General features: G+C 43.2%; 1 long non-coding RNA gene across 2 annotated transcripts; it reads right to left on the reverse strand.

Annotated features, from left to right (window-relative positions):
• Positions 1-529: 529 nt before the first annotated feature.
• Positions 530-17,574, reverse strand: LOC103876107. Of its 2 annotated transcripts, none has more exons than XR_635195.4 (4): positions 15,768-17,574; positions 15,585-15,673; positions 13,082-13,162; positions 530-1,855 (listed from the first exon to the last, which is right to left on the reverse strand). It is a non-coding gene; the product is annotated as an uncharacterized LOC103876107 (long non-coding RNA). The 2 variants fall into 2 exon arrangements; XR_001893177.3 differs by lacking the exons at positions 530-1,855; positions 13,082-13,162 and adding exons at positions 13,497-14,894; positions 15,307-15,392.
• Between the last annotated feature and the right edge of the window lie 2,315 nt (positions 17,575-19,889).

Below are 19,889 nucleotides of genomic sequence, written 5' to 3' on the forward strand. Positions count from 1 at the left end.
TGAAGTCCAGAGAAGTGAAGTGACTTCTCACAGTCTAAGAGAATAGGCTTTAGCAAATACCGGATTTCTGCCTCAAAAGAGCTCTATGCCCTAGAGCAGAGAAACATTCAGACCTGCAAGAAAAACTCAGCTGTTGTCATGATTCAGATCTCACATTGTTTGTTTAATGGGAATTAGGTCTGAATCTCAACATATTTGATATGGTCTGGACGTTTTGTCCCCACCAAATCTCAGGTTGAAATGTGACCTCCAATATTAGAGGTGGGGCCTGGTGGGAGGTGTTTGGGTCATGGGGGTGGATCCCTCATGAATAGCTTGGTATGTTCCTCATGGTGATGATGAGTTCTTTCTCTGAGTTCAAGCAAGATGTGGTTATTTAAAAGACTGTGGCACCTCCCTCTTCTCTCTCTTGCTCCCTCTCTCACCATGTGACACACCTGCTCCCCCCTTCGCCTTCCACCATGACTGGAAGCTTCCTGAGGCCCTCACCAGGAGTGGCTTCTGGCGCCATGCTTCTTGTACAGTCTGCAGAACTGTGGGCCAAATAAACCTCTTTCTTTTATAATTTGCCTAGTCTTAAGTACTTCTTTATAGCAATGCAAAATGGACTAACACAATGTTCCAGGCACTAAGCAAAAATATTATCATGTTAGTGTTTAATGGGTATAGAGTTTCAGTTTTGCAAGCTGAAAAGCATCCTGGAGATAGACGGTAGTGATGGTTGCACAACAATGTGAAGGTACTTAATATCGCTAAACTGTACACTTAAAAATGGTTAAGATGGTAATTGTATGTTATGTGTATTTTACTACAATTTAAAAAATATATTGTTGCATTATCTAATTATGTCTTGAAGACAGCCCCAGATGACAACATGTCTTTTGGAAGAAGAAATCAAGGCTCAGAGATGCTAAGTCACTTGCTCAGTATCAAATAGCTGAGAACCAGAGCTGGAGAATTGAAACCTAAATCCTTTCTACTAAAATACATAGTGCCCTTTTCTCTTGCTCCTGGTTTTGCAGCCAAAGGGAGGCCAGGTAACCATTTCACCATTGCTAGGGCAGCAATTTATCAGTCACTGAACGCCTTGGGAGGCAATTGGCCTTTATGGTCTGCAATCAAGCTGGGGAGAAAGAGCTGAGGCTCTGGGCTCCTTGACCAGGGACAGCTGACTTCAGAGCAGCAGTCTGCAATGAGCTAGTTCTCGCAAAAACATCCCAGGTGTGCCTTGGCTGCACAGCTGGTATAATTAGCTAGCCTGGGAACACCACAAAAGATATTTACAGGTCCAACTGCTGTTCTCAAATATTTTCCTGCACCAGCTAGGCCAGATATTGTCAGTTTTTAAAACTCCCTGAGATTCTGGGATTATTTTTGTCTAACTCGTGTGTGGGAAGGGGTTGCATGTGGCAGTACCATTACGGGCCCAGGCAAGGAGCTGGGAGCTGACTCGGGGCTGTCCCAGTCTCCCTCCCTTGCCTTCCGAGCTCGGTGCTTGTACTTTCCACCTGTAGTCTCTTGCTGGGAAAAGTGACACTTTAATTCAGAACAAGTGAAAAGGAGGCTCCACTTGGCTTAATGGGAAGTGACCAGGGAACACATTGGATTAACCAAGGGAGATTGTAAAGTGCTGTGTAAATATCAACTGCTGGACCACTGTGGGTGCGAAGGCATTTGAGTCCGTCTGGAAGAGGCACCAGCTTCCCGAGGTGAGGCTGAGTTAGCAGCTTTGCAACCTGCTGAAGTTTGGGACTTGCTAGGTGTTGTCTGAAACAGGCAGGCTCATTCTGAAAAGAGTTTTCTAGCCTTTCTGGGCCCTGCAGGCGCTTCTTAGTGATTTGCAGGAGTAGGAACCCTGATCAAGAAAGAGAAGAAGAAAGTTTTATTTGGGGAAGACCTATCAGGAGCCAGGGCTTGTGCTGTGTGCTGTCACACAGAGGTGGCTAACAGCTTCAGAGCTGCACGTGCCCACCTTTGAACCCTGCTTCTGTGTCTTGCTAGGTCACCGAACTTGCGTTTACCACTTAACCTCTCTGTGCCTCAAGTTCATCATGTATAAAAGGGGGTTAATAACATCTACCTGATGAGTTTGTTGGGGGAATTCGAGAGGATTAGCCTTATGCCTCACACATAGTCAACACCCAGTGCACGGAATTTGTTATTTCCATTGTTTATATTGTCATCTCCTGGGGTCATGATTCCAGTGTTTATGGGGAATAACCAGTCACCAGTAGATCTAGAGAGATGCATGCAAGGTGGGTAATTTTCAATATTGATCACCTCTTTTTTTCTCCTACAGCAAGAGCCAGCAAACTTTTTCTGTAAAGGGTCGTATATTAAACATTTCTGGCTTTATGGGCCAGATGGTCTCTGTAGCAACTACTCGGCTCAAAAGCAGCTACAGGCTGGGTGCATTGGCTCACGCCTGTAATCCTAGCACTTTGGGAGGCCGAGGTGGGTGGATCACCTGAGGTTAGGAATTTGAGACCAGCCTGGCCACCATGGTGAAACCCCGTCTCTACTAAAAATACAAAAAGTATCTGGGCATGGTGGTGCATGCCTGTAATCCCAGCTACTCTGAAGGCTGAGGCAGGAGAATTGCTTGAACCCGGGAGGCTGAGGTGGCAGCAAGCCGAGATCACACCACTGCACTCCAGCCTGGGCGACAGAATGAGACTCCATCTCAAAAAAAAAAAAAGGCCGGGCGCGGTGGCTCAAGCCTGTAATCCCAGCACTTTGGGAGGCCAAGATGGGCGGGTCACGAGGTCAGGAGATCGAGACCATCCTGGCTAACACGGTGAAACCCCGTCTCTACTAAAAAATACAAAAAACTTAGCCAGGCGTGGTAGCAGGCGCCTGTAGTCCCAGCTACTCGGGAGGCTGAGGCAGGAGAATGGCGTGAACCTGGGAGGCGGAGCTTGCAGTGAGCCGAGATCGCGCCACTGCACTCCAGCTTGGAGGACAGAGCGAGACTCCATCTCCAAAAAAAACAAAAAAAGGCAGCCTGCTGGGTTTGGCCTGTAGGTCATAGTTTGCAGACTCTGGTCTTACAGTGATTTATTGGACTCTTAATACCTGATCACTTTTCATTTTATTTTACAGCTAGTGGTAAATGTGCTTGATGTTTCATTTGAACACAAGCTCCTTGAAGTCAGCATGTGTTCCACAATGTCTCTCTCTCTCTCTCTCTCATTTCTTTTTTTTTTTTTTTTTTTAACAGTCAGGGTCTTGCTCTGTCACCCAGGCTGGAGTCCAGTGTTATGATCATAGCTCACTGCAACCTCATCCCCCTGGACTCAAGTGATCCTTCCACTTTAGCCTACCAAGTAGCTAGGACTACAAGCATGTGCCACTGTACCCAGCTAATTTGTTTTTTAATTTTTTTTTTTTTGTAGAGGCAGGGTCTTGCTATGTTGCCCAGGCTGGTCTTAACTTCTTTGCTCAAGCAGTCCTCCCACCTCAGCCTCCCAAGGTGCTGGGATTACAGGCATGAGGCTTTGAACCTGGCCCATAATTGGTTTTGTGTGTTTCTGATTTTCTCTAAATGAGGAACTCAATACATGCTTCCTCATTGGATTATCACTGTGGGAGGCTTCAGGACAGTGAAGTGGTTAAGATCACAGGAGTCAAAGTCATAAATGCCTAGGTTCAAATTTTGGTGACTTTGGTCAAATGACTTCACTTCTCTGAATCTCCAGAAGAATTTTTGTAGTTCTCCAACTATAAAAATGGAGATGCACAGAGTACCTATTCCACTGGGTTGTTGGAAAGATTGACTGAGATGATGAATATAAGATTCTTAGCGATGTGCCTGGCAAGTAAGCAAATACTTAATAAGTGTTAGCAGAAGGGACAAATTCCTGAACCAGAACAAACATACGCCAGATACTCAGTAAGTATTTGTACAATGCCATTTATGAAGCCTAGGGGAAAGTCTCTCTCTTTCTCTGGGCCTCAGTATCCTCATTTGTGGACTGGTGATAAGAAGTTGTACTGTGGGGCCAGAGTGAAGATGTAGTGAGACGGTGTGGTTGAGAACACTTAGCAAATCATACAGGTTCTCTGATGACACAGCTACTTTTACGGGTATTGTCTGCAGTATCCTCTGTCTCCTTTTTATCTCCTTAGTAACCTCCAGCCCTCAGCTCTCCCTCCCCTAATTCTTTTTGACAACGGTTTATCTACCTTGGTGCTATTGACATTTTGGGCTGGAGATTTGTCTGTTGTTTGGGGCTGTCCTGCGCACTGTAGGATGCTGAGCAGCATCCCTGACCTTTACCCACTCGATGCCAGAAGCACCCTCTACCTCCACCAGTTATGACAACCAAAACTGTCTTTAGACGTTGCCAAATATGCCTGGAGGGAGGTCAGAAATGCCCTCTGCTCTGGTTAAAAGCCATTCCTTTAGTACAAGCCTAATGCATATAGCAAGGCAAAATTTGGAAGGAGGAAGAGGTGTCTGGGGCCTTCTGTGCTGCAGAGATACATGGAGAAATGATTACTCCATCTGCAGGGACTTTGCAAAGTGTGGCCTCGGACAAGTGTCTTAACCTTAGACAAGTGTCTTAACCTCTGCAAGCCTCAGTTTCCTCATCAGTACATTGGAGTAAAAATTCCCACACCCCAGGCGTTGTGGTGAGGACCCAGTGGAAGAGTATAATCACAATGAAGACTGAATAAATCATAACTATTCCTTTTATTGTGTCTTTTGTTATGGTTATTGAGGTATGATAAAGTTTCCCTCTGCTTCTTGAATTTCAGATTTCATTTCAGCATTCATAGCACAGTTTGCAAACTGAAATGAATAAACTGGATTTGACCTTCAGATATGTTTTATTTGGCCTTCGATGTGATTAAAAAATGTTTGAATTCTTAGCTTACATTTAAATGTTGGGAGATTTTTGTCTAGAATTCCAGATTTGGGGCTTTTCCTAAAGAAGTGGGGAATTGGCCAGGGCTGGAGCTGGTACGTGCCACCCCCTTTAGATAAGGTGTGTGCTCTCCTGTTCCTCCAAAGCCTCGCCAAGCTCATTTCAACTTAACTCTATGGCATTTTCCTTTTGATTCCTACAGGTATTTGAGTTTGCAATCCCTCAAAATGTTTTTGGAGAATTTTTTCCAAGGCCCTCAGAGTTGGTGATTCTTATCCAGGTTTTTCTATTTCTTTCTTTAAAGCTGAGCCACTTGTGAGGTAAGGGCATGTCACTTTCGATGCTCCACCTAACCTCAATGTTCCTTTGACTTTCTGACTCTTGACAGGGAGCCAAGGTGGGACCATCTCCAAACCATCCCTTCAGTCTGGGGTGCTGTGCGGGGATTTGAGTCTCTGCCACCCCCATTCTGTTATATGTTCCCATTTTCCTGACCCAAGTCCTCCCCCAATCCAATCTTCACCCAGCGAAACCAGAACTGTCAGCTTCTCAACAACCGTTTATCAGACGCAAGGAAATAACAGCTTTTAACCACGCTTGAAGACTGTGATCAAATTCTGAACCATTTCCAGAAGTGCCCCTTGGGACCCAGGGGGAGACGTGGTTTCCATGATAACAAACTCTTTGCTGTCTCCCGTCTCTGGCCTCTAGGAAGGGAAGCAGATCTTACCTCCCTACGGTGCTAGAGGAAATTTAACTACAGAAGCTGGCAGAGGTGACATATACAGAAACAACAGCATCACCTTGATGGAGACCTGTAATCAAATGTGCTGTCCATGACGGCAGATATAATGGAGAGTCTTGCAGCCCCCTTCCCTCCAGACACGTCTTCCAGGTTTGCCTGGGCCAGCGTCCAAAATGGAGAGATGGGGGAGCTATGACTGGAAGAAAGACTCAAGTTCTTTCCCGACAGGATTATAGCCTCTCCTTCACGCGATCTTGGGACTTAAGTACTTTCCTGAGAATTATTTAAAAACTAAGTAGACAAAAGAAAAAACAGAAAATGAAACTAGGAAAGGCTTGGGAGGTAGGGAAGAGGCTTCCTTCATTTAAAAAAGATGATACATGCAAATTACTTACAGGCTCTGATATCAAGAAAGCACTCCACGTTTGTGATATTTATTATCCTCTGATTGGCTGTGCCTCAGAGGCTACAGTGATAACCATGTCAAACTTCTACTGAGTTCTTAATTTATGTTCATGATCATTTTTAATTCTCACAACAATCTTATCTGGGCATTGTTATGGCCATCTCAGAGATAAACTGAGTCTCAGACTGGTTAAGCTTGCTGAGGTCACAAAACCTATTAGCAGCAGAATTTGGTCCCAACTCCAGTCTGTCTAATTCCAAAGTCCACGGTCCTATTCTACCACATTACACTGTATGTCCTTATCATAGTCTGAGTAGAATCAGTGTTAAGTCTGCAGGGAAGTGTAGAAGAGCCTGTGAACTTCTGAAGTCAATGGCTATATCTACCTTATCTGTCATTTTATCTCTCAAGCCTAGTGTAGCACCCAGAAACATAGAAGGTGCTCAATAAATATTCATGGGATTAACGAAAGAGCAATGATTAATTCAAATAGATGTATTTTTATCGGTGGGCTTTCAGGCAGGGTAAAGAGATGTGTTTGTATTGTAATTGTCTGTTTAATTGTCTTTCTCTGCCTCTTAATTGTGAACACCTGTTTCTGTGATGGTGTCTGAATTCATTTGTTAGGGCTGCCATAACAGAATATCACAGACTGGGTGGCTTAAACAACACAAATCTATTTTCTCACAGTTTTGGAGGCTGGAAATCTGAGATCAAGGTAACAACAGTTTCATTTCTTCTGAGACCTTTCTCAGAAGTCAAATACTTACCTTGTAAGATGGTGATAAGTGCTAAAGAGAGAGCGAGAAGAAAAGCAGATATCTTTGGTAGAAACATGTTTCAAATTTGAATGTAAGATGATGTTATAAAAGCATGGGTCCCTGTCCAGTGATGAGATCTTGGAGGGAGGCCTCCAACTATGGTGAACCACCACACTCCAGATCTACCTATATACACACCCACCCATCCACTCATCTGTCTACCTGTCATCTATCCATCATTGATCCATCCATCTATCCCCTCATCCACCCATCTATTCATCCATCCAAGTATTTTACTCCTTGACTGGAGACAGCCATCTTCTCACTGTGTGCTCACATGGTTATCTCTCTGCACTTGAATGTATCTGGTGTCTCTGTCTGTGTCCTAATCTTCTCTTCTTATAAGGACACCAGTCATTTTTAATTAAGGCCCACCCTAATGACCCCAACTTGAACTTAATTACTCTTTAAAGACCCTGTCTCCAAACACAGTCACATTCTGAGGTACTGTGGGTTAGGGCTTTTAAATTGGAATTAGGGGAATATAGTATATAATTCAGCCCATAACAATGTCTGTTTTGTTCACTTTCATATTTCTAGAACTTCACAGAGGGTCAAGTGCACACAGTTGGATAAGTAGGTTTAATTAATGAATGAAGGAAAGCATAGAAGACAGAAAAATGGATACGGAGGATGGACAGGTGTCATATGGATGGATGAATAGATGGGTAGATGAGGGGATAGATGGATGGACTGATGATAGATAGATGACAGTAGACAGATGGGCGGATGGGTGTGTGTATGTATGGATAGATCTGGAGTGTGATGGTTCACTGTAGTTGGAGGCCTCCCTCCAAGATCTCACCAATGGACAGGGACCCATGTTCGTATAATACCATCTTACATTCAAATTCGAAACATGTTTCTACCAAAGATATCTGCTTTTTTTTTTCTCTTTAGCACTTATTACCATCTTACAAGGTAAGTATTTTACTTATATATTTTGTTTATTGCCTGTCTCTCCCAACTAAATCCATGAGGACAGGCAGGAGCTTTTTTCTCTCTTAAGTTCAGTGTAAACATTTTTATTATTTGCTTATTTATTTATTAGAGACAGGGTCTCACTCTGTCACCCAGGCTGGCGGGAGTGCAGTGGCACAATCATAGCTCACTGCAGCTTTGAACTCCTGGGCTCAACTCCTCCTGCCTCAGCCTCCTAAGTAGCTAGAACTGTAGGCATGCCCAGTTGTCTGTCTTTTGTACTGTTCTATTCTTAGAACCTAGAACAAATTAGTCACACAAGATGTATTCAGTAAATATTTGGTAAATGAATGCATGAATAAGTTAACCTCCTCCTATGGCCCCCATCTGGATACTTCAAGAGCCAGTGGAAGACTTTCCTTTCCGAGAGGCCTTTTCTGACGACCCAGTTTGCAGTAATCCTCATGCTTCCCCAGAGGTGGGAAGTGTGTTGGGCTATTCTCATCAGGTACTAATTATTCATTTACATCATTAATGTGCCTTGATTGGTAAAACAGCTTGTATAACTACAAAATACAGATTCAATCCCACCCCAAAATGGACTAAATCTAAGTATCTAGGTGCAGGACCCTGTATAGTCCTCCCCCAGAATATTCTAAATTACATGGTTCTCTAATCAACTTTGAGAAACTGTGTAATGGGGAACCTGAGGTCATAACTGCTTGAGAATTTAGTCAAGTTTTCTGTCTTTATTTCTTGCAAACAGCCACCTGGTAACTTTCCCTCTATTTGTCTTAGAAGGATTTGATTTCCTCTCATAGACATGTACAAACTATGTCACATGGAGACCTTTTCTGATTACTGACAGTGGAGTGGGAAAGGGAGTTGAGCCCCCACAGATTTTGAGAAAGTCCACATCCTTTGGTGCTTCTGTTACAAGGTCTCAAGTGTGGGAGCTGTTACCTTATAACAGAAGTGAACAGGAGACCAGGTTCTCAGGGCAAAGGTTGCAGATCCAAGGGCAAAGGCCCCAGGGTCCAGCTGATTTATGTCCTTGCTTTTATTAACACATTCCCTCTCTTCCCCACCCCCTACCCATGGGTTTACAAAGTGGGTGGTTGTGGTATTATGTTGGGAAGAGGTTAGGGAATCTTTCACTGGGGAAATAGCACTTTTTCTTCTTTGTTGTCTTAGATGTGTTTGGAAACTGACTGGGAGCTCTTATTTCCCTCTTTCTCCTCCTCCTCTGTCTCTTCTTTTTCTGTCTCCTCTTCCTTCATCTCCTCCTTCTCCTTCCAACAGCTACCATATATCGAGCACTTAGCATAGGCCTGCCTCTATATCAAAAGTTTTACAAGTATTGTTCCATTGAATCCTTAGGACAATCATTTGAGGTACAATTATGACCTTCCCCACTTCCCTTTGTTGTTGTTGTTGTTGTTTTGTTTATTGAGACTGAGTCTCGCTCTGTTGCCCGGGCTGGAGTGCAGTGACACGAACGTGGCTCACTGCAACCTCTGCCTCCCAGGTTCAAGTGATTCTCCTGCCTCAGCCTCCCAAGTAGCTAGGATTACAGATGTGCACCGCCACGCCCAGCTAATGTTTTGTATTCTTAGTAGAGATGGGGTTTCATCATGTTGACCAGGCTGGTCTTGAACTCCTAACCTCAAGTGATCCACCCGCCTCGGCCTCCCAAATTGGTGGGATTACAGGCGTGAGACATCGCACCTGCCCCCACTTTGCTTTTAAGGAAGCTGAGGTTCTGAAAGGTGAAGTCACTTGCTTAAGTTTACACAGCTTGTTACAAGGCAGAAATGGGATTCAAACTCAGTTTGTTGATGCTAAGCAAAGCTTATGCCTATAACTGTGACACAAAGACAAATAAATCCAAATGCCTACATGAGATGCTTAGATGACAAGGAGTGGTGGAGACTGTGGCCAACTGAAGAATTCCTACCTTGGGTAAAGGAGGCTTTTGCTACCCATCTCCATCTGAATATTGCCAGGTGCATGGGGTTGGGGGCAGTCTTCTGATTTTTCAAGATTAGCTGGAAATCCAAATCTTTATGCAAAAATCTCTTGCATAAAGATTTTTTTCTCTTTTAAATGTCAGCAACTAATTGATTTTTTAATTGTGTAAGTCAAACATGCCTACAGATGGAATTTAGCTTGAAAATTACCAATCTGTGACCACTGCTTGAAACAACCACTAGAGTGCAGCTCCCATGGGCATGGAGCTACAATCCGTGACATCCATCCATTGGCCCCAGCTTCTGAGAGTCAGATTAATCTTTGTCTTCTTGTATGTTATCTGCTGACTCACAAAGAGCTATGGCTTCTGTAAAAGGAGAAGACCCAGATACTCTCAAAATAATATCTTGTGGAGCTGCATTGTCCAGTATAGCAGCCATCAGTTACACGTGGCTGTTTATATTTAAATTAATTGAAATTAAATAAAGGATAACATCCCATTTCCTAATGTCACTAGCCACATTTCATGTGGTTTGTGGCCACTACGTCAGGCAGCACAAATCAAACACATTTTCATCATCACAGAATGCCTTACTGGATGGACAACCCTATTGAGAATCAAACTCTGGACCCATCCCTTTTCTCTGCCTTTTATCTCCCATAAAATACCTCTGCAGCCTGGGCACTGTGGCTTGTGCCTGTAATTCCAGCACTGTAGGAGGCCTAGGCAGGTGGATCACGAGGTCAGGAGTTCAAGATCAGCCTGGCCAATATGGTGAAACCCCATCTCCACTAAACATACAAAAATTAGCTGGGCATGGTGGCACACACCTATAATCCCAGCTACTCGGAAGGCTGAGGCAGCAGAATTGCTTGAACCCGGGAGGCGGAGTTTGCAGTGAGGTGAGATCATGCCACTGCACTCCAGCCTGGGTGACAGAGTGAGACTCTGTCTCAAAAACAAACAAACAAACAAAAGCACCTCTGCATGCCCCACCCTCCCAGGGAAATATCTGCTAGTGACAAAGTAACTCACCTGGAAAGAGAAAAGGAAATAATCTCATATATGTTAATGGGAGAAAGCTAGTTGATCAGTCCACCTTCCTCTCATAGTAAATATGGACATTATTAGTGTCCTTCTGGAGACTTTTTCCTGTGCCTCATTAGTTCAGAAGAGTAATTCTTGGAAAGCATTTCAGAACAGACAGATGAGCAGCAAGCCCTTGGAAATGATTTTTGAGGGTGCACAGTGCCAGCTCTCTACCCTTGGGAACTCCCACCCTCATGCTGTGTCTACTGCTGCTTCTGCAAGGACATCAGTGTAGTAAGTTAGTCCATGTTAGTCCTAGCTCAGTGATGGCAAGGAAAATTAAATGGAGGCTCTCAAATGCATCAAAGAGGAAAGAGTTCTTGGTGGGAATGTAGAACAGCTAATAAAAGAAGACAAGCTTGAAATTAATGATGATTCAAAAATGCCAGAGTTACCAAGGCTTTTTTAAGTAGTCAACGAGAAAGACAAAGTGCAGAAATTGGAACATTTACCAGACATGAAGAAATTGCAAGAATAGTTATCAGCCAAGAAGTAATTAGAAAAGACTTGGATGAGCTGGGGCATCTGCAAGGTTGGCAGAGAGTAAGGCATGGATATAAAGTGAAACTGCCAAATTGCCCCATGATTCAGGACCTGGTGGGTGGGGAGCCAGAATATTAGGGGAAAAGGAAGCCAGAGGAAGGGCTATCTTTGCAGAAAGTTTTCTTAGGATAGTTATCTGGAATTGTAACAAGAAGACTTAATGAAGAATTGAAGTGAGCAACATAGAGAAGTAAACCTTTTCAGAGTGGTACAAAACTAATTACAGGAGACACGGAAGACTCAGTCAGATGGAGATCAAAGTGTCACCTTTATTATTGATAAAAAAGCTCTGCTGGAGGACACAGCTTGTGAATACTCTCCTGAATTGAATTTATCCCTCACTCCAACTTCATCCAGACCAGTAGGACAATGCCTGATCGTCTAACCTCAGAATGCACACTTTCTGCAGGCAAGTGGATCCCAAGAGAGTGATGACTTAGATGAGTGCTTTCAGTTTCTTCTTCCAGATGCACCAAACAAGTGGGGCAAGAGGTCAGGAATGTCACTCTATTGGAGGTCCCTCTATAGAGAAACATAAGGAATGGGGAATAAATTCCTCCTGTTCCATCCCCTCCCCCAACAACATCAGATTGTTTCAAGAAAATGGTATATTGAATATGAGAAAATAGAAATTGTGAAGTCATCAGAATTTGAGGAAAATATGTAGGGCTGCCTGCCTGCCTGGAGTAGTCAGTCTCTCTCTCTCTCTCTCTCTCTCTCTCTCTCTCTCTCTTTCTCACTATCTCCCCCCTTACTCTTTTATTTCCTCATTACTAGATTTTTACGTGAGTGGACTTTACACTGAGGTCCTGACTCAATCAACTTCTTACTGCATCTGCTTTTCTTAGATTATCACATTGACTCTATGAGTTAGGTACTATTATCTCTCCATTTTACTGATGGGAAAACTGAGGCTTAGGGATATTAAATATCTTGTCTAAGTCACTCAGCTAGTAGGTGGAAGAGCCAGGATTTGAACCCAGGCTTGTGCCCTTGTCCACTCCACTCCACTGCTGCCTCGGGACAGACAGAGAACCTGACTGGTTCAGCCTCTTTTTTGTTTGTTTGTTTTCATATCAGACCATGAGAAAAATGTGTGGGTCCACAGGTATTTGGAGACTTGTCCTATTCAGTGGCAACTAAAAGCCCCTCCCTTTCTGTGTTGCCTGTTACAGACACAATACAGGCATTGGATGTATAATACAGACACAATACAGGCATTGGATGTATAATACAGACACAATACAGGCATTGGATGTATAATACAGACACAATACAGGCATTGGATGTATAATACAGACGTAATACAGGCATTGGATGGTCGAGAGAGCAGCTCTAAAGTCAGACATATCAACATTCAAATTCAAGCTTAGCCAGTGACTTGCTATGTGACCTTGAGCAAGTCACTTCTACTCTTTGGGACTCAATTTCTTTGCCTATAAAAGGGCATTTTTCCCATTTATAAGAATTCAGTGAGCTACTGAGTGTTAATATTTAGCAGAGCAAATGTGGAATGAATGCATTTTGTTGTTGTTGTTGCACAGGAATCAGAATAAGGAAGGTTAAACTTTCCATTGTTTGCCCAATTAGGACAAACCTCTTTGGGCTGCTGTGTTTTCACCTATGGTGTTCCTCTTACCTACACTGTTCTTCCCTACCCCCGCCAACTCCCCCAGTTTGATGACCTCCCACTTGTCCTTCAAGACCACTCACCTTTCTGGAGCCTCCTTAGACTCTCCCAAGCAGAATAAGATGCTCCTTGTACACATCTCTGCTAGGTCCTTCTTCCTTTTCCTATTAAATATTATGATGAGCTGGTAACTTGCCTCTCTTCCCAACTCCCAACTAGGCTAGAGCTTTTAAAAACTCGACTAGGTCTTTCTTCTTTTTCCTATTAGAGTTTCTTTGGTTTTGGCTTTTTTTTCTTTTTTCTTTTTTTGAGATAGAGTCTTATTCTGTCACCCCGGCTAGAGTGCAATGGCATGATCTTGGCTCACTGCAACCTCTGTCGTCTGGGTTGGAGCAATTCTCCTGCCTCAGCCTCCCAAGTAGCTAGGATTTATAGGCATGTGCCACCACACCTGGCTAATTTTTGTATTTTTAGTAGAGAGAGGGTTTCGCCATGTTGGCCAGGCTGGTCTTGAACTCCTGATTTCAGGTGATCCACCCACCTTGGCCTCCCAGAGTGTTGGGTGTGAGCCACTGTGCCCGGCCTAGAGTTCTTAAAGTATGATTTTACAATAATATCACAACTTTTCTGTCTCCCCAGTTTCCAACTAGGCTAGCTAGAGCTTTTCAAAACTAAAGAACCATGTCTAGTTCACCCAAGTGTTCCCTCATTTCACTTGGGCAACGTGTTAAATGCTCAAAAAATGTTTGAGTAAATGGATACTTAATGTATTAGTTATCTATTTCTGGTTAACAAATCATCCTCTAAGACAACATACTTCTGATCTCACACTCTGTGGGTAAAAAGTCTGGGTATGTTTTAGCTGAGTCCTCTGGTTCTGGGTCTCTCACAAGACTCAGCTGGGAAAGATCCACTTCACAGACTCTCTTATGTGGTTGCTGGCAGGACACGGTTCCATGTGGTTGCTGGACTGAGACCTCAATTCTCAGTTGAATTGTTGGCTAGAAGCCTTCCTTGATTCTTTGTGATATGGGTCTCTCCACAGAGCATTTTACAACATGGAAGCTGCCTTCAACAGACTGAGAGCAAGAGAAAGGACAAGAAAGAGTGGCTGCCAAGAGAGTGCTAAACAAAAGAGAGTCATGTTTCTTGTAACCTCATCGTGGAAGTCACGTGCTATTACCTTTGTCGTACCCTGTTCATTAGAAGCAAGTCACTATGTTCACCCTGCATCAGTGGGAAAGGATTGCCCAAGGTTGCAAATATCATGAGGCAGGGATCACTGGGAGCCACATTGGCAGCTGCCTGCCATGCTTAGCAAAGCAGAGGGTAACCAAAAGGAGAAAGAAGAAGGAAAGGAAATACCAAAGGGAGGGGATGAGGAGGGAACGAGGAAGAAGAAATAGTGTTATCCACACAATGGGTGGGTTCTAGCACTTGTTGGGTGATGGCCCAACGACCACAATCAAAGAGGATTTAGCAAGGGGGTTTTATTACTTGCAGTAATAAAACAGTAAATAAAGAAAACAGGGGTGATAGCTCCCAAAGCAGTGCCTTCCTGAGCTGGGGGCTGAGTCAGGTTTCATAAGGATAGGGTAATGAGATGTGATCTGATTGGATCTTGCAATGAGGTGATGCCAAGAGGAATGATCTGACTGGCTTCCACCATGGGGTGATTCCAGAGCTCGATCTGATTGGATCTTGGATTCTGCCACGTGGTGTCCATGTCTTAATTCAGTCCCTGCTCCTTGGTCTGAGCACTTAGGTTCCCCTTGTGGTTGCATACTTGGTTTATCCAGGCATGCTAATGTTATGTGACCTTCAATCTGGGAGTCCATGGCAGCTAAAAAGAAATGACTCTACACCTTTGTTACATAACAGTTGACTCAGATTGGTCTAGTGCAGTTACAGTAAGAAGAAAGAAGAGAAAGGAAGCAGCAAGAAGGAGATCAGTCATAAAATACTATGCATTTGCTGTGTTTCCAGTAAGGTGATTTGAGACACAGGTGCCATGACATGGCCCCACCCCATGGGTGTCTGTCAAGATGAGAAGCCAGAAAACACACATAAGGGATGATTATTGGCAACTCAGGGTCATGGGTGGGGAACACTACATGGTTCACCAAACCTTAAATGTTATGAGATTAAGATTAGGGTGAACTTATTGGGCCTGGTGTGCTAAGAAAGCTGAAACTTGAACTGGGGCTTGTAACATGAGTATATTTGGGATAGAAAAACAGAGTGAGGAACAATGTGGGAGACTGCTTAGAGGTAAAAGACTTCTTAAAGAAAGGGGACTCCAAAATACCTGCCATGGAGGATTCTAGGAGGCTTCCATTGGGAGATGAGATTGCAGAAGCAGATGGAGATCAGGCTTTGAAGGCTCTTGAGAGTCTATGAGATAATTTTGAACTCATTTGGTGGACAGCTAGGAGACTGTGAAGGTGGTTTGTGAGATAATTTTGAACTCATTTGGTGGACAGCTAGGAGACTGCGAAGGTGGTTGAGTGGAGGCAGCGTGAGGCAAGGTTAAGCACAGAAATTTGGAATCAGGAACACTGGCTTTCCAATCCCTCTGCCACTTACCGGGTGTGAGAAGCTCTTTGGTCAATGTAAGTTCTCCAAGCCTCAGTGTCTTCATCTGCAACATACTAATGTCTCCTTCATGGGTTTTTCTGAGGATTTAATAAATAATGTATGTAAAGTGCTTAGCGTAGTGCCTGTCACCCGATGAGCTCTCAATGACAATAATAAAGTTATTATTGTTACCATTATTATTATTTCTGAGTTGGGAATGGGACACATGGAGAGAGATGGAGAATTTTTTAAATGTCAAAGTCTTCCTCTTAGTGGCAGACCATTCATCTGGCCCCTTCCCTTGTCTCTTCTTGGTTGTGCACCATGACAGATGAGCAATAGGGACTTAAAAGTGACAGATGTGTCCGTCCAGGACAAAGAGGGGAGGGCCAGAGGGAGGTAGGGTTGAGGAATGACCTCACAATGCCTGGAATCATGGTCAATGGAGCTGCAGAGGTTGAAGGAACTGTCTTCACAGAAATGTAATTCTGAGGCCAAGCCAAGGGCAGAGTTCCCAGAATTTGCTTGGGGCACTGGTCCCGCAGTTCTCATTTGGAGGGAGTGGTCTGATGTGGATTCTAAAGACAGGAGGGTCCTTGGAGGTCAATGGGATGGACATCCCTCCTTGTACTGTATTGTTATTCTTTGAAGGAGGTTGCTGACCTGAGCAACTGGATTAGGGACAGTTGGGAGGGCCTTGGACTCAAGTAAATTAAGTTTTTGAGCTCTGTGATGGTGAGGTTCAGTCCTAGGTGAGCTGGGAAGTAGAAAAAGTTTGTTTTCTTTTTAAATTCCTCGTTTTGCACCCCCAAACACCTTTTTATTCAGATAAAATATCTTTCCAGCTATGTCTCATGCTGTAATTCTTTCCTCTCTTCTTCTTCCAGTGAAAATTTACCAACCCTGGATTACATTCCCTGCAATTCTGCTTTTTACTCATTTCATAAAGCAGTGGCTCTCAGACTTGTGAATTTCAAGAACTAGTGCATTTTTCGTGTTGAAACTTCCACATTGAAATATAGAGAGACAGTGATATAGGGACAGATACAGAGATGTGGATGTAGCTCAATGTAGAGATTGCCAACTCCTTATTCTTTCAAATACCTTTAAAAATTGTTCCATAAATGACATGGTTTTTATTTAAAAAACTCTAAACAAATAAGAATAGTCTCAAATAAAAGGCAATCCTTTAAATATAATAATTTTAGCGTTGTAAGAAACTCTCTTACATCGACTTTATTTTTTTGCACCACGGACTATCATTTAGAAACTGCCGTCATAGATAATTTATGCCAAGGTGTTAATGGCTTGATAACATGTTCATTTAGGAAATATCCAGCTCCTCCTATGTGTCAAGCCCTGTGTTAAATGCTGAACCTGTGGAGATGGAGAAAACTGGGTATCTTGAGGTAAAAAAAATTTAGTCTGGTTGGGAAAACATTTATAAACACTGATGCTGATACCAATGCAATACCTCAGAGTGTGTGGGCTTTTCTAACAGTTTAGACAACATTCTTTAAGTGTTCGGGAGGGCAAGATGCAGGAAGCCTCATGACTAAGTAGGAGTTGAGGGAGGGCACTGCAGGCAGAAGGAACTGCCTGCTAGAGAGTGTATGTCAAGGGCTGTCATTTATCCAGGAGTTACAGTGTGCTGGGTGCTTTAATGTCACCTCATTTCAACTCAGCAACAACTGTATAAGTTGGATAGTAAGACTCTCATTTTATCATAAAGAAGGTTTAGGAGGGGGAAGTCACTTGCTGAAGATCATGTAGTAAGAGACAGGCATGGGGTTTGAATCTAGCCCTTCCTGATGTTAAAACCTATGTATCAAACCACCCCAGTGATGTCCTCCAAAAGCTTTAAACGGCTCTCTGATCTTATCCATACCCACCTGTACTGCTGCATCCCCCATACTGTTTACAAGAAAACGAAACAGGAAATGAGAGATGTAGTTAAATTGTCAGTAGGTAAGGTTGCCAAACAAAATATAAGATGCTCGTTTAAATTTGAATTTCAGACAAACAATGAGTACTTTTTTTTTTTTTTTTTTTTTTTTGAGACCGAGTCTCACTCTGTTGCCCAAGCTGAAGGGCAGTGGCACGATCTCAGCTCACCACAAACTCCGCCTCCCTGGTGCAAGTGATTCTCCTGCCTCAGCCTCCTGAGTAGCTGGGATTACAAGTGTGTGCCACTATGCCCGGCTAATTTTTGTATTTTTAGTAGAGACGGGATTTCACCATGTTGGCCAGGCTGGTCTGGAATTTGTAACCTCAAGTGATCCTCTCACCTAGGCCTCCAAAAGTGCTGGGATTACAGCGTGAACCACCGTGCCCAGCCAAGTACTTTCTGTTTTTTAGAGTAAGGATATTCCAAATGTTACATGGGATATACTACACTTTTAAAAATAATCCTAGTTCACCTGAAATCTAAATTTAACGGGTGTCCTATATTTTTATTTGCTACATCTGTCCACCTTTTCAACAGGACAACACCTTTGCCTTTATATTCCAACCAGAACTTTCAAAACCTAAGAGTAATTTACACAAAAAAGTTTCTGCCGCCCACGAAAACCCAAGTTCTCACATTGCCAAACTGAAGCTGAATTTCAGTGAAGCAAGATGGACTTAGGTTTGACCCCTCCTCCAGACTCTCAAAAGTCTTTCTGAGCAGTTTATTCATTTTGTTCAAGAATATGACTTGCTGTATGGAGAATGTCATGGAACAGACTGGTTTCCAATGTCGCGATATCCATGGAAGAAAAATGGGGGAGAGCACACGAGTTTTCAACCTTCCCAACTTGAGAATTCCACAGTCCTATGGGGGCTTTTCAGGGTCTGTCATCCCCATCCCATTTTCTCTCCTAGTCTAAGAAGCTGAAGTCCAGCATTGCCTCCCAGCTTGAGAATCGCTTTGTAGGCACTGGCACACCTGACCCATTGAGAACGGGGAGGGAGTGCACTTTTAGAGCACTTAACAGTGACAAGAGCTTTCCTTTATTCTCTTCTCCCTGCTATTTGACAAACAAAAGAGTTGTTTAATCACAGAAAGCAGACAAGTAGAGTTTGTTTTTATCTTGAGCCATTCACTAACGGGATCAAATTTGGGTTGCCTTTGAAGAAATGAAAAAGAGTGGCTTCTTTTCCTTCTTCTTTCCTGTTCCATCAGCTTCGAAAAAAAATAAAAAAGTCAGCAATTATTTGAAGAAAAGATGCTTACGGACATAGAAAGTTCCCTATTGGTTAGAGATGCAAAATCAAACCTTTGGGCTAATGCTATCCAAGAAGCTGTTCAATATGGTTTTATTCTTCTTCTTCTTTGTTCTACTATGTTTTTGCAAGCCCTCTGATGCAGGGCTTCACATTTTTTGCCATCTGTCTTCCTGGGGCTGCCTAGAATGGGGGGGTTCAACAGCTAGGTTAATCTAAAGGTTTCTTGGAAGTGTAGGCTAGTGTATAGTGAGAAGGAAATATAGTGACAGAAACTTTGCATATGTTGCCTCATGTAATCCTCACAATAATACTAACAGATAAATATTGTTCTCAGCACTTTATAGATTAGGAGACAGGCTCATGAAAGTTCAGGCAAGATGAGGTAACATGAAGATTTTGGGGAGTCTTGGCCTTTGGGTGAGAGTTAGAACAAGCAGGCTGATTCTGCTAATTTGACATCCACTGAAATACTCCATTGACTCACCCTAGTTGAACTCTTTGCCTTCAGAATTACTCATCCTTACTCTAACAATATTAAACCCCAAGCTGCTACTGTAATGTGGGTAGTTTTTTTTCTCTTCTCTTCACATGGGATGATGTAGAACAAACGAAAGTCTTCCCACCTTCCTGACAGCTCAGAAAGAATAAGCAAAATAGAGCAACATGTTCATTGAAAAATAGATATCAGGTTCTCCAAGAAAAAAAAAAAAAAGGAGAGAATAACATACTGGTGCTGGTCAATGATGGGGTTCACTGACCACTTTGGAAAAGTCCCAGGATTCTAGCACATGGAGTGCACCTGCTCACTAAGTGATTGAAAACATCCATATAAAGCCACCAAGGCAGGTTTCAGAAACCTGCCCAGTACAGTCAATTCCCTTCTGCAATTCTTTTCCACCGTACTATGGGCAACAACCTACTGGTCTACAAGGGTCATATCCTCAGATACAAAATGACAAGTTGGATCGGGAGTAAGATTAAGGTTGAGGTGGAGACAATTCAGGTGGTAATGATCAGCTGTGTGAATCCACGTTTTTATTCAAATATTCATGTAATCACTCAGTAATATTTATTCAGGCCCCACCATGTGCCTGAACCTGTTTA

Source organism: Papio anubis, chromosome 9, assembly GCF_008728515.1.
Source record: "Papio anubis isolate 15944 chromosome 9, Panubis1.0, whole genome shotgun sequence".
In the NCBI taxonomy this organism is placed as follows: domain Eukaryota; kingdom Metazoa; phylum Chordata; class Mammalia; order Primates; family Cercopithecidae; genus Papio; species Papio anubis.